The sequence below is a fragment of the Danio rerio genome, chromosome 4, assembly GCF_052040795.2.
Source record: "Danio rerio strain M-AB ecotype USA chromosome 4, GRCz13ab, whole genome shotgun sequence".
NCBI classification, from domain to species: Eukaryota; Metazoa; Chordata; class Actinopteri; order Cypriniformes; family Danionidae; genus Danio; species Danio rerio.
Genome location: NC_141024.2, coordinates 39,157,402 through 39,172,500, shown reverse-complemented (window position 1 = coordinate 39,172,500; position 15,099 = coordinate 39,157,402). Strand labels below are relative to the sequence as shown.

The 15,099-nt window shown below is 42.3% G+C and overlaps 1 protein-coding gene, 1 long non-coding RNA gene, 8 other non-coding genes and 2 pseudogenes across 11 annotated transcripts in view; all 12 read right to left on the bottom strand.

The window, feature by feature from the left end:
* The window catches only part of LOC148680332 (uncharacterized), a 406,127-nt gene that overhangs the window by 147,398 nt on the left and 243,630 nt on the right, over positions 1 to 15,099 (bottom strand). The window lies entirely within an intron of this gene.
* LOC148680346 (uncharacterized) overlaps positions 1 to 15,099 on the bottom strand; it is a 209,191-nt gene that overhangs the window by 34,803 nt on the left and 159,289 nt on the right. The window lies entirely within an intron of this gene.
* The window catches only part of LOC148680369 (uncharacterized), a 48,576-nt pseudogene that overhangs the window by 19,864 nt on the left and 13,613 nt on the right, over positions 1 to 15,099 (bottom strand). The gene's annotated exons all lie outside the window — the stretch shown is intronic.
* Positions 1,151 to 1,223, bottom strand: trnak-cuu (transfer RNA lysine (anticodon CUU)). The gene has a single exon. It is a non-coding gene; the product is annotated as a tRNA-Lys (tRNA).
* trnar-ccu (transfer RNA arginine (anticodon CCU)) lies at positions 1,995 to 2,067 on the bottom strand. Its single transcript has one exon. It is a non-coding gene; the product is annotated as a tRNA-Arg (tRNA).
* trnan-guu (transfer RNA asparagine (anticodon GUU)) lies at positions 2,663 to 2,736 on the bottom strand. Its single transcript has one exon. It is a non-coding gene; the product is annotated as a tRNA-Asn (tRNA).
* trnan-guu (transfer RNA asparagine (anticodon GUU)) lies at positions 3,933 to 4,006 on the bottom strand. Its single transcript has one exon. It is a non-coding gene; the product is annotated as a tRNA-Asn (tRNA).
* LOC148680375 (5S ribosomal RNA) lies at positions 7,403 to 7,521 on the bottom strand (annotated as a pseudogene).
* Positions 11,274 to 11,355, bottom strand: trnas-gcu (transfer RNA serine (anticodon GCU)). Its single transcript has one exon. It is a non-coding gene; the product is annotated as a tRNA-Ser (tRNA).
* Positions 12,552 to 12,633, bottom strand: trnas-gcu (transfer RNA serine (anticodon GCU)). Its single transcript has one exon. It is a non-coding gene; the product is annotated as a tRNA-Ser (tRNA).
* On the bottom strand, positions 13,406 to 13,487 carry trnas-gcu (transfer RNA serine (anticodon GCU)). The gene has a single exon. It is a non-coding gene; the product is annotated as a tRNA-Ser (tRNA).
* On the bottom strand, positions 14,043 to 14,124 carry trnas-gcu (transfer RNA serine (anticodon GCU)). The gene has a single exon. It is a non-coding gene; the product is annotated as a tRNA-Ser (tRNA).

The following is a 15,099-nucleotide window of genomic DNA, read 5'->3' as shown; positions in this document are numbered from 1 at the left end:
TACTAGTGACAATCTTCTGCTAAATCCTGATTTCATCTTGTAACGCTGGACAGAATGTGGCCCAGGATCTATGCCCAGTGCACGTGTTAGCAGTTGCAAGGCAGCAAAATGCCTAATTCGATTCTGGGTGGGCTTGAACTACCAACCTTTCAGTTAACAGCAGAACGCGCTAACCTATTGCGCCACAGAGACTTAGGGAAAGGTCACCTACAGTGGTAGAAAGCCGGAACTTTTTTTCAAAAGGTCTGCCATATGAACCCTAATATAAGTTTGCTGAGAGAGAGAGAAGTAACAGAAACGCCCAACGTGGGGCTCGAACCCTCGACCCTGAGATTAAGGGTCTCATGCTCTACTGACTGAACTAGACGAGCTGATGAGGAGCCCTTTCAAGAGCTAGACACCGTTTACAGTAATACCTTCCCTACCCGTGACAATCTTCTGCTAAATCCTGATTTCATCTTGTAACGCTGGACAGAATGTGGCCCAGGCTCTATGCCCAGTGCACGTGTTAGCAGTTGCAAGGCAGCAAAATGCCTAATTCGATTCTGGGTGGGCTTGAACCACCAACCTTTCAGTTAACAGCAGAACGCGCTAACCTATTGCGCCACAGAGACATAGGGAAATGTCACCTACAGTGGTAGAAAGCCGGAACTTTGTTTCAAAAGGTCTGCCATATGAACCCTAATGTAAGTTTGCTGAGAGAGAGAGAGAAAAGTAACAGAAACGCTCTACGTGGGGCTCGAACTCACGACCCTGAGATTAAGAGTCTCATGCTCTACCGACTGAGCTAACCGGGCTTATGTAAAGATCTTTCAAGAGCTAGACACCGTTCACAGTAATACCTTCCCTACCCGTGACAATCTTCTGCTAAATCCTGATTTCATCTTGTAACACTGGACAGAATGTGGCCCTGGATATATGCCCAGTGCACGTGTTAGCAGTTGCAAGGCAGCAAAATGTCTAATTCGTCCCTGGGTGGGCTTGAACCACCAACCTTTCAGTTAACAGCCGAATGCGCTAACCGATTGCGCCACAGAGAGTTAATAAGAGATCACTTACAGAGGTAGAAAGGCGTAACTTTGTTTCAAAAGGTCTGCTATATAAACCCTAATGTAAGTTTGCTGAGAGAGAGAGAGAAAAGTAACAGAAACGCCCAACGTGGGGCTCGAACCCACGACCCTGAGATTAAGAGTCTCATGCTCTACCGACTGAGCTAGCTGGGCTTATGTAAACCTCTTTCAAGAGCTAGACACCGTTTTCAGTAATACCTTCCCTACCCGTGACAATCTTCTGCTAAATCCTGATTTCATCTTGTAACACTGGACAGAATGTGGCCCTGGATATATGCCCAGTGCACATGTTAGCAGTTGCAAGGCAGCAAAATGCCTAATTCGTCCCTGGGTGGGCTTGAACCACCATCCTTTCAGTTAACAGCCGAACGCGCTAACCAATTGCGCCACAGAGCCTTAGTAAGAGGTCACTTACAGTGGTAAAAAGGCGTAACTTTGTTTCAAAAGGTCTGCTATATAAACCCTAATGAAAGTTTGCTGAGTGAGAGAGAGAGGCAACAGAAACACGCAACGTGGGGCTCGAACCCACATCCCTGAGATTAAGGGTCTCGTGCTCTACCGACTGAACTAGACGAGCTGATGAGGAGTCCTTTCAAGAGCTAGAAACCGTTTACAGTAATACCTTCCCTACCCGTGACAATCTTCTGCTAAATCCTGATTTCATCTTGTAACACTGGACAGTATGTGGCCCAGGATATATGCCCAGTGCACGTGTTAGCAGTTGCAAGGCAGCAAAATGCATAGTTCGTCCCTGGGTGGGGTTGAACCACCAACCTTTTAGTTAACAGCCGAACACGCTAACCGATCGTGCCACAGAGACTTAGTAAGAGGTCACTTACAGTGGTAGAAAGGCGGAACTTTGTTTCAAAAGGTCTGCTATATAAACCCTAATGAAAGTTTGCTGAGAGAGAGAGGCAACAGAAACGCGCAACGTGGGGCTCGAACCCATGACCCTGAGATTAGGGGTCTCATGCTCTACCGACTGAACTAGACGAGCTGATGAGGAGTCCTTTCAAGAGCTAGACACCGTTTTCAGTAATACCTTCCCTACCCGTGACAATCTTCTGCTAAATCCTGATTTCATCTTGTAACGCTGGACAGAATGTGGCCCAGGCTCTATGCCCAGTGCACGTGTTAGCAGTTGCAAGGCAGCAAAATGCCTAATTCGATTCTGGGTGGGCTTGAACCACCAACCTTTCAGTTAACAGCAGAACGCGCTAACCTATTGCGCCACAGAGACATAGGGAAAGGTCACCTACAGTGGTAGAAAGCCGGAACTTTGTTTCAAAAGGTCTGCCATATGAACCCTAATGTAAGTTTGCTGAGAGAGAGAGAGAAAAGTAACAGAAACGCTCTACGTGGGGCTCGAACCCACGACCCTGAGATTAAGAGTCTCATGCTCTACCGACTGAGCTAACCGGGCTTATGTAAAAATCTTTCAAGAGCTAGACACCGTTCACAGTGATACCTTCCCTACCCGTGACAATGTTCTGCTAAATCCTGATTTCATCTTGTAACACTGGACAGAATGTGGCCCTGGATATATGCCCAGTGCACGTGTTAGCAGTTGCAAGGCAGCAAAATGTCTAATTCGTCCCTGGGTGGGCTTGAACCACCATCCTTTCAGTTAACAGCCGAACGCGCTAACCGATTGCGCCACAGAGACTTAGTAAGAGGTCACTTACAGTGGTAGAAAGGCGTAACTTTGTTTCAAAAGGTCTGCTATATAAACCCTAATGAAAGTTTGCTGAGAGAGAGAGAGAGGCAACAGAAACACGCAACGTGGGGCTCGAACCCACATCCCTGAGATTAAGGGTCTCGTGCTCTACCGACTGAACTAGACGAGCTGATGAGGAGTCCTTTCAAGAGCTAGAAACCGTTTACAGTAATACCTTCCCTACCCGTGACAATCTTCTGCTAAATCCTGATTTCATCTTGTAACACTGGACAGTATGTGGCCCAGGATATATGCCCAGTGCACGTGTTAGCAGTTGCAAGGCAGCAAAATGCATAGTTCGTCCCTGGGTGGGGTTGAACCACCAACCTTTTAGTTAACAGCCGAACACGCTAACCGATCGTGCCACAGAGAGTTAGTAAGAGGTCACTTACAGTGGTAGAAAGGCGGAACTTTGTTTCAAAAGGTCTGCTATATAAACCCTAATGAAAGTTTGCTGAGAGAGAGAGGCAACAGAAACGCGCAACGTGGGGCTCGAACCCATGACCCTGAGATAAGGGGTCTCATGCTCTACCGACTGAACTAGACGAGCTGATGAGGAGTCCTTTCAAGAGCTAGACACCGTTTTCAGTAATACCTTCCCTACCCGTGACAATCTTCTGCTAAATCCTGATTTCATCTTGTAACACTGGACAGAATGTGGCCCTGGATATATGCCCAGTGCACGTGTTAGCAGTTGCAAGGCAGCAAAATGCCTAATTCGTCCCTGGGTGGGCTTGAACCACCAACCTTTCAGTTAACAGCCGAATGCGCTAACCGATTGCGCCACAGAGACTTAATAAGAGATCACTTACAGTGGTAGAAAGGCGTAACTTTGTTTCAAAAGGTCTGCTATATAAACCCTAATGTAAGTTTGCTGAGAGAGAGAGAGAAAAGTAACAGAAACGCCCAACGTGGGGCTCGAAGCCACGACCCTGAGATTAAGAGTCTCATGCTCTACCGACTGAGCTAGCTGGGCTTATGTAAACCTCTTTCAAGAGCTAGACACCGTTTTCAGTAATACCTTCCCTACCCGTGACAATATTCTGCTAAATCCTGATTTCATCTTGTAACACTGAACAGAATGTGGCCCTGGATATATGCCCAGTGCACATGTTAGCAGTTGCAAGGCAGCAAAATGCCTAATTCGTCCCTGGGTGGGCTTGAACCACCATCCTTTCAGTTAACAGCCGAACGCGCTAACCGATTGCGCCACAGAGACTTAGTAAGAGGTCACTTACAGTGGTAGAAAGGCGTAACTTTGTTTCAAAAGGTCTGCTATATAAACCCTAATGAAAGTTTGCTGAGAGAGAGAGAGGCAACAGATACACGCAACGTGGGGCTCGAACCCACATCCCTGAGATTAAGGGTCTCATGCTCTACCGACTGAACTAGACGAGCTGATGAGGAGCTCTTTCAAGAGCTAGACACCGTTTTCAGTAATACCTTCCCTACCCCTGACAATCTTCTGCTAAATCCTGATTTCATCTTGTAACACTGGACAGAATGTGGCCCAGGATATATGCCTAGTGCACGTGTTAGCAGTTGCAAGGCAGCCAAATGCCTAACTCGTCCCTGGAGGGGCTTGAACTTCCAACCTTTCAGTTAACAGCCGAACGCGCTAACCGATTGCGCCACAGAGACTTAGTTAGAGGTCACTTACAGTGGTAGAAAGGCAGAACTTTGCTTCAAAAGGTCTGCTATATAAACCCTAATGAAAGTTTGCTGAGAGAGAGAGAGACAACAGAAACACGCAACGTGGGGCTCGAACCCACGACCCTGAGATTAAGGCCCCGTTTACACTAATGCGTTTTAGTTTGAAAACGCATAAGTTTTGCTACGGTTACGCCATCCGTCCACACTACGCCGGAGTTCTCGAGCGCCGAAAACGGAGCGTTTCGAAAACGCTGGAGAAGCCGTTTTCATTCTAAAACGCTGCTGCTCCGTCTCAGTGTGGATGGGGAAAGACGGAGACATCTGAAAACGGAGGCGGGGCTGCAGACATTCGCCTCTCTGATTGGGGCTTTTCCTCAATATTAAGTAGCCTAACACACAGTTCAGTCCTGAATCTTCTCCGTGTAAGTTCAGACTTCGCAAGTTTGATCAAGGCTGCATCTCTTCTTCTCAGTTTGATATGGAAAACATACCGAGGACACGGGTAAATCTTCAAAGGGAACAGTGTACTTTATAACTTCATTCACATCACCTTGGCTACGTTGTTTCACTTTCTTAACAATAAAATGTAAACTTGATATAAGGAACTGCCTATTTTTATTTTAATATTAACAACTAAACAGACAGCAGAAATGTTGAGGTGTCGTGCTGCATGAGCAACATCTTCACTGTGTACGTGGATATTTATAACAAAACGGAGCCGATAACAACTGTCTCCTTTTAATTTCAGTGAAAATACGAAACACACGCTCTCTTTTGTTGCATATCAGTTTAATAATCGATAATGGCCATTATAAAAGTATAACATACAATAAGTTTATACATTATAGGAAATAAAGGCAAGCGATCAGTCAATATACAGAATGTAGGCTACGTGCTAACATTAATCATTAACTTATCTTTGCGCTCAGCCATAACACGTTACTTGAGAACAAGTAATAGATTCCAATGACCAAAGTCAGGGAATATGTCGTTAGATAAAGACAACAAGATGAATGGAATATCACGTTTAATAAATATAGTGAGATTAGATCCAGCGGGAGATGCTTAATGAGAAGTCCGACTAGCAGAGCTCTCATCTGGGTAGACAGGCTCCAGCGATTGCCAGAGAGTGTGTGTGTGGTCACGTGATGTGCGTTTTCAGCATTTTGGTGTGGACGGAGAGCTGTTCAGAAACGCTGGGTAAAACGCGAGTGTGGACGCGGATCGTTTTCATTCTAAAACGCCGTTTTAAAACTAAAACACTCTAGTGTAAACGGGGCCTAAGGGTCTCATGCTCTACTGATTGAACTAGCTGAGCTGATGAGGAGCTCTTTCAAGAGCTAGACACCGTTTACAGTAATACCTTCCCTACCCTTAACAAATTACAGTATGTACATTAAAAAAAGGTTTGTTAGAGATGATGATGAAAATGTGTGTGAATGGACAAACCAGCAGACTGAGCTGACTGTAGAACATCTTAAATGTTGTTTTAGTCAATCTAAAATGCCTTAACTGTTTCAGTATTAGTGTATATTATTAATTACCTCTGAGTGTCTGGAGCATGTCAAGATCTCCGCGTCTCATGGCTTCAAACGCCCCCACGTGTTCATTGTGTGTCAGCATTGTCTTCTGAGGTGCAAGTACATTTATTAAATAAACAATTATTGCTGCAGCTTCTTCTACCACAGTAAATTCTGTTTTTACTGTTGATATTTGGCGCAAGTTAATCAGGAAGTGTCGATTGTGTTCTCTTTGACTTGTTGGATGAAAACGCTGCTTTATTCGCATCTTTTAGGTGTTATTCCAGTTTTGCACAAATTTATGTAATATATTTGGATGGAAACTTAGATATTGCCTAAATTTTTGTCACACACAGAACAAAGTCACGTACGAGAATGGCTTGTTCTTTTTTCATAAATAATTAGCTTAACCTTCGACATGTACTGTTACTAGATTAATGGGATTACTATTCTTTCTAAAAAGTATTTTTAGTACTGCATACCTTCTAAATGTTATCAACCTCTATCACTTGATCAATAAAAAGGCAGACACAAGTACACTGTTAAATCTATTAAAACTGATAAACGTGTATAAAAGTTTAGAAACATTTTATAAACGTCACACATTACATTACTCATTTTATTATACTTAAATATATAAATACTTTAAATTAAAAATTATACATTAACTTGAGCAGCTGTTTTCCCAGGCTAACTGTCTCTGTTTCACCGCTGGTTGCTTCTTTTTAAATATATACACTCATATTTGCTACTACTTTGCATGAGCAGATCAAGTTCAGCTGGAGAAAGAAATGATGATCTCTTTTTTAAGATGTTGCCATGGTCACTTGTAATATCTGCGCTCCATTGATAATGTCTTTTTATAGTCACAGTGTGCGCGCTTAACTCTGAGTTGGTCTACTCAAAGTTGATTGATCTAACTCAGATCAGCTATTCTGAAACCAAAAAGTTTTTAATCTCTCTGTAAATCAACTCAGAGTTCAAGTTTAAACTCCGAGTTGTTTGAAACTCCTTACTGAAACAGGTCCCAGGTAAGGAAGTGAATGCCAATTGTATTTGTTTTGTTTTAGTTCAGAATAGAATTCTTTTTATGTTTCTAGCGAGGTAAGGGGTTTGCTTATAAGTTAGAATTGTTTTGTTATATTTATTTCTTTGATTTGGCTTCACTAGCGTCCCCTTACTCTTGAGTTGACCTAATTTTGTTTGATACTTTGTTTAATTTATTACTTTATTATTGTAAATATTTTTTCTTATTGTATACATATTTGGGCATTATTCTGATTTCACTTTTTTGTACATTAAATCACTTTTGTTGGCAGTTTTGGTGTTTATGTCTTTTACTTTCACCCATCATCTTGTAACAGTACCACACCTTTTAAATGTTATTACTTTTACCCTAGACTAACATCAAAGAGGTAGTAACACAAATGAAGGACTTCAAAAGCTTACAGCACCTGGTATTGCCAGGCAGTCTCCCATCCAAGTACTAACCAGGCCCGACCCTGCTTTACTTCCGAGTTCAGACGAGATCAGACATTTCCAGGGTGGTATGGCCGTAAGTGAGAGAGGCTGTCAAGAGTTGGCTATTTAAAACAGGCGCAGCACCAGGGACCGAGCACAGCTCAGCTGGCATCGACACAGCACCGACAGAAACAATGCCCTTGAAAGCAAGAAAAAATAATGGCAGCGGAGCTGTGGCACAGGGAAGTGTGTCAGCTGCCAAATGAAAGACTTCGAAAAGCTTACAGCACCTGGTATTCCCAGGCGGTCTCCCATCCAAGTGTAACAGGTGTACTATATTTATTTATTATTGGACCAGACAATAAAACCAGAAGTTTACAAGGTAAGTAAAAGGAGGTGGGGTTGAAACTGAGCAATAACCAAAGACAAACTGAATGTTTTAAATACAAAAATAGTTTTACTTTAGATTGTATGAATTTTTTCCTTTTCGTATTTGTCTTAGTAAACAATACTTACATCAGTAACATAACTATTTATACACAACCCCAGGGTGCACCCACTTTACAATTATTTTAAATCAAACACAAATCACAATAAATGTATTCAAGTGAAAACAAAAGACACCATAAAATAACACAAATAAATCAGTGTCGTTGTTCACTCTGAAATTGGTGAAATGAGTTCAATTCAGATAAAGTTTTTTCCCCGTCAAGAAAATCAGTCCTTAGAGCTGCATTAAAAAATCGCAGTCCAATAAAGCAATTAACTTTTTGGCAAATTCTTACTTTATTCGGTGAAATGAGGATAAATTGAAATATGTGTACTTCACAATTTTCCAGGTCGACGTAGGAGGCTCGCCATCAATACAAGGAATCCAGTGAAACTGGGAAAATGTCCTCAGAAAAAAACCTGGCCTGATCACAGACCAGAATTTATAAATAAGTTTAATATGTTCAAAATAATTTCAAAAACATACAAAATATACAAAACGTGGAACAAATAAAACACCTACACACACATGTATACCATAAAATGAGCTAATATAATGGAATACCTGTCAAACTCGCGATGTCTATATCACTCTATGGTCTTCTCACACACACGCGATTGCAAAATGGCGTCAGCGCACTGTAAACGCAATGCAACATGCAGTCTGACTTCAACACACTCTTAAATACACTAACACTTTTGCAGGTACCGGTACAACTTGATTTAGTACAACTACAATCACTTTTAAACTGTTTGGGAATCATAACATACTGTATTTTAATCTTTTTGTTCAAGTTTGCTCCTCTAGTATTCTGCCAACCGGTCTCGTCTCTGCTCTGTCTCTCTCTCCGTGGCAAGCTGAAAGGGGTGGAGCTAACAACCCGCTCTTACGATTGGTTGTTACTTTACTTCAAACTACATTTGTATACATGAATTTTATTTCGTTTATCATATTTATAAAGACTTGTAGATATAATAATAATATGATTATACTGCTCTAAATAATATTATAAATAATTATTTAACTATTTTACTAGGGTTACATATGTTTCTGCAACTATTGTCGGTAAGATGACTTTCAGTTTTGCCATATGAACGACAGAGCATAAGAACGACAAGAATGGGATTCGATGGACTCGGCCACCTCGTTATGTATGTACTCACTTTCCGGATATGGGCTGGACTATAGGATTTCTGTATGTATTTGCTGCTATTTTCGGTAAAGATGACGTTAAATTTTGCAACAAATACCTTCAAAACGATAAAAGAGTGAGAGTACTAGAACTTCTACAGGAACACCATGATCTCTCGAATGCCAGAACATATGAGCGACGAGGATGGGATTCGAACCCACGCGTGCAGGGCACAATGGACTAGCAGTCCATCGCCTTAACCACTCGGCCACCTCATCACGTATTATCCTTCTTCTCTGGTGGAGGCCGGACTGTGGCACATAATTGTAAATGTATGTAAATATTTTGCCGTATGAACGACAGAGCGAATGAACGTAAAAATGGGATTCGATGGACTCGGCCACCCCGTCATGTATGTACTCACTTTCCTGTTGGGGGCTGGACGACGGCATTTCTGTATATATTGGCTGCTATTTTCGGTAAAGATGCCATTAAATTTTGCAACAACATCCTTCAAAACGATAAGAGCGTGCGAGTAAAACACCTTCCACGGAAGCACCAGGCTCTTTCAAATGCCAGAGTATTTGAACAACAAGGATGGGATTCGATGGACCCTTCCACCTCGTCATGTATGTACTCACTTTCATGATGTGGGCTGGACTATGGCATTTTTGTATTTGCAGCTATTTCCGATAAAGTTGACATAAAATTTTCCAACAACATCCTTCAAAACGCTACAAGAGTGAGAGTAAGAGAACTTCTACAGAAACATCATGATCTCTCGAATGCCTGTACTCACTTTCATGATGGGGGCTGGACTATGGCATATATGTTTGTATTTTCAGCTATTTTTGATAAAGATGACATCAAATTTTGCAACAACATCCTTTAAAACGCTAAAAGAATGAGAATAAACGAACTTCTACAGAAACACCATGATCTCCCGAATGCTGGATCAAATGAGCGACGAGGATGGGTTTCAAACCCATTCATGCAGTGCACAATGGACTAGCAGTCCATTGCGTTAACCACACGGCCAACACGTCATGTATTTTCCTTTTTCTCTGATGGAGACCGGACTTTGGCACATAATTGTAAATGTATGTTTCAGCAACTATTTTCGGTAAGATGACTTTCAGTTTTGCCGTATGAACGAAAGATCAAATGAACGACAAAAATGGGATTCAATGGACTCGACCACCCCGTCATGTATGTACTCACTTTCCTGTTGGGGGCTGGACTATAGCATTTCTGTATGTATTTGCTGCTATTTTCGGTAAAGATGACGTTAAATTTTGCAACAACATCCTTCAAAACGATAAGAGCGTGCGAGTAAAACACCTTCCACGGAAGCACCGGCTTCTTTCAAATGCCAGAGCATTTGAACGACAAGGATGGGATTCGATGGACTCTTCCACCTCGTCATGTATGTACTCACTTTCATGATGGGGGCTGGACTATGGCATATGTTTGTAATTGCAGCTATTTTCGATAAAGTTGACATAAAATTTTGCAACAACATCCTTCAAAACGCTAAAAAACTGAGAGAACTTCTACAGAAACACCATGATCTCTCGAACGCCAGAACATATGAGCGACGAGGATGGGATTTGAACCCACGCGTGCAGAGCACAATGGATTAGCAGTCCATCGCCTTAACCACTCGGCCACCTCAACACGTACTATCCTTTTTCTCTGGTAGAGGCCGGACTGTGGCACATATGTGTATATGTATGGTTCTGCAACTATTTTCGGTAAGATGACTTTCAATTTTGCTGTATGATCGACAGAGCAAATGAACAACAAAAATGGGATTCGATGGACTCGGCCACCCCGTCATGTATGTACTTACTTTCCTGTTGGGGGCTGGTTTACGGCATTTCTGTATATATTGGCTGCTATTTTCGGTAAAGATGACGTTAAATTTTGCAACAACATCCTTCAAAACGATAAGAGCGTGCGAGTAAAACACCTTTCACGGAAGCACCGGCCTCTTTCAAACGCCAGAGCATTTGAACGACAAGGATGGGATTCGATGGACTTTTCCACCTCATCATGTATGTACTCACTTTTATGATGGGGGCTGGACTATGGCATGTTTGTATTTGCAGCTATTTTCGATAAAGATGACGCTAAATTTTGCAACAACATCCTTCAAAACGCTAAAAGAGTGAGAGTAAAAGTACTTCTACAGAAACACAATGATCTCTCGAATGCCAGAACATATGAGCGACGAGGATGGGATTCGAACCCACGCGTGCAGAGCACAATGGATTAGCAGTCCATCGCCTTAACCACTCGGCCACCTCATCATGTATTTTCTTTCTTCTCTGGTGGAGGCCTGACTGTGGCACATAATTGTAAATGTATGTTTCTGCAACTATTTTCGGTAAGAAGACTTTCAGTTTTGCCATATGAACGAGAGAGCAAATGAACGACAAAAATGGGATTTGATGGACTCGGCCACCCTGTCATGTATGTACTCACTTTCCTGTTGGGGGCTGGACTACGGCATTTCTGCATGTATTTGCTGCTATTTTCGGTAAAGATGATGTTAAATTTTGCAACAACATCCTTAAAAACGATAAGAGCGTGCGAGTAAAACACCTTCCACGGAAGCACCGGCCTCTTTCAAACGCCAGCGAATTTGAACGACAAGGATGGGCTTTGATGGACTCTTTCACCTCGTCATGTATGTACTCACTTTCATGATGGGGGCTGGACTATGGCATATATGTTTGTATTTTCAGCTATTTTCGATAAAGATGACATCAAATTTTGCAACAACATCCTTTAAAACGCTAAAAAAATGAAAATAAACAAACTTCTACTGAAACACCATGATCTCTCGAACGTCGGATCAAATGAGCGATGAGGATGGGATTCAAACCCACGCGTGCAAAGCACAATGGATTAGCAGTCCATCGCCTTAACCACACGGCCAACACATCATGTATTTTCCTTTTTCTCTGGTGGAGGCCGGACTTTGGCACATAATTGTATATGTATGTTTCAGCAACTATTTTCGGTAAGATGACTTTCAGTTTTGCCGTATGAACGAAAGATCAAATAAACGACAAAAATGGGATTCGATGGACTCGGCCACCCCGTCATGTATGTACTCACTTTCCTGTTGGGGGCTGGACTATAGCATTTCTGTATGTATTTGCTGCTATTTTCGGTAAAGATGCCATTAAATTTTGCAACAACATCCTTCAAAACGATAAGAGCGTGCGAGTAAAACACCTTCCATGGAAGCACCGGCCTCTTTCAAACGCCAGAGCATTTGAACGACAAGGATGGGATTTGATGGACTCTTCCACCTCATCATGTATGTACTCACTTTCATGATGGGGGCTGGACTATAGCATATATGTTTGTATTTGCAGCTATTTTCGATAAAGATGACATTAAATTTTGCAACAACATCCTTCAAAACGCTAAAAGAGTGAGAGTAAAAGTACTTTTACAGAAACACAATGATCTCTCGAATGCAAGAACATATGAGCGACGAGGATGGGATTCGAACCCACGCGTGCAGAGCACAATGGATTAGCAGTCCATCGCCTTAACCACTCGGCCACCTCGTCATGTATTTTCTTTCTTCTCTGGTGGAGGCCGGACTGTGGCACATAATTGTAAATGTATGTTTCTGCAACTATTATCGGTAAGATGACTTTCAGTTTTGCCGTATGAACGACAGAGCAAATGAACAACAAAAATGGGATTCGATGGACTCGGCCACCCCGTCATGTATGTACTCACTTTCCTGTTGGGGGATGGACTATAGCATTTCTGTATGTATTTGCTGCTATTTTCGGTAAAGATGCTATTAAATTTTGCAACAACATCCTTCAAAACGATAAGAGCGCGCGAGTAAAACACCTTCCATGGAAGCACCGGCCTCTTTCAAACGCCAGAGCATTTGAACGACAAGGATGGGATTTGATGGACTCTTCCACCTCATCATGTATGTACTCACTTTCATGATGGGGGCTGGACTATGGCATATGTTTGTATTTGCAGCTATTTTCGATAAAGTTGACATCAAATTTTGCAACAACATCCTTCAAAACGACAAGAGTGTGCGAGTAAAACACCTTCCACTGAAGCACCAGGCTCTTTCAAACGCCAGAGTATTTGAACAACAAGGATGGGATTCGATGGACCCTTCCACCTCGTCATGTATGTACTCACTTTCATGATGGGGGCTGGACTATAGCATATATGTTTGTATTTGCAGCTATTTTCGATAAAGATGACGGTAAATTTTGCAACAACATCCTTCAAAACGCTAAAAGAGTGAGAGTAAAAGTACTTCTACAGAAACACAATGATCTCTCGAATGCCAGAACATATGAGCGACGAGGATGGGATTCGAACCCACGCGTGCAGAGCACAATGGATTAGCAGTCCATCACCTTAACCACTCGGCCACCTCGTCATGTATTTTCTTTCTTCTCTGGTGGAGGCCGGACTGTGGCACATAATTGTAAATGTATGTTTCTGCAACTATTTTCGGTAAGAAGACTTTCAGTTTTGCCATATGAACGAGAGAGCAAATGAACGACAAAAATGGGATTTGATGGACTCGGCCACCCCGTCATTTATGTACTCACTTGCCTGTTGGGGGCTGGACTACGGCATTTCTGCATGTATTTGCTGCTATTTTCGGTAAAGATGATGTTAAATTTTGCAACAACATCCTTCAAAACGATAAGAGCGTGCGAGTAAAACACCTTCCACGGAAGCACCGGCCTCTTTCAAACGCCAGCGAATTTAAACAACAAGGATGGGATTTGATGGACTCTTTCACCTCGTCATGTATGTACTCACTTTCATGATGGGGGCTGGACTATGGCATATGTTTGTATTTGCAGCTATTTTCGATAAAGTTGACATCAAATTTTGCAACAACATCCTTCAAAACGCTAAAAGAGTGAGAGTAAAAGTGCTTCTACGGAAACATCATGATATCTCAAATGCCAGAACATATGAGCGACGAGGATGGGATTTGAACCCACACGTGCAGAGCACAATGGATTAGCAGTCCATCACCTTAACCACTCGGCCACCTCGTCACGTACTATCCTTCTTCTTTGGGGGAGGCCGGACTGTGGCACATATTTGTATATGTTTGTTTCTGCAACTATTTTCGGTAAGATGACTTTCAGTTTTGCCGTATGAACGACAGAGCGAATGAACGTAAAAATGGGATTCGATGGACTCGGCCACCCCGTCATGTATGTACTTACTTTCCTGTTGGTGGCTGGACGACGGCATTTCTGTATATATTGGCTGCTATTTTCGGTAAAGATGACGTTAAATTTTGCAAGAACATCCTTCAAAACGATAAGAGCGTGAGAGTAAAACACCTTCCACGGAAGCACCGGCCTCTTTCAAACGCCAGAGTTTTTGAACGACAAGGATGGGATTGCGATGGACTCTTCCACCTCGTCATGTATGTACTCACTTTCATGATGGGGGCTGGACTATGGCATATATGTTTGTATTTTCAGCTATTTTCGATAAAGATGACATCAAATTTTGCAACAACATCCTTTAAAACGCTAAAAAAATGAAAATAAACAAACTTTTACTGAAACACCATGATCTCTCGAACGTCGGATCAAATGAGTATGGGATTCAAACCCACGCGTGCAAAGCACAATGGATTAGCAGTCCATCGCCTTAACCACACGGCCAACACGTCATGTATTTTCCTTTTTCTCTGGTGGAGGCCGGACTTTGGCACATAATTGTATATGTATGTTTCAGCAACTATTTTCGGTAAGATGACTTTCAGTTTTGCCGTATGAACGAAAGATCAAATAAACGACAAAAATGGGATTCGATGGACTCGGCCACCCCGTCATGTATGTACTCACTTTCCTGTTGGGGGCTGGACTATAGCATTTCTGTATGTATTTGCTGCTATTTTCGGTAAAGATGCCATTAAATTTTGTAACAACATCCTTCAAAACGATAAGAGCGTGCGAGTAAAACACCTTCCATGGAAGCACCGGCCTCTTTCAAACGCCAGAGCATTTGAACGA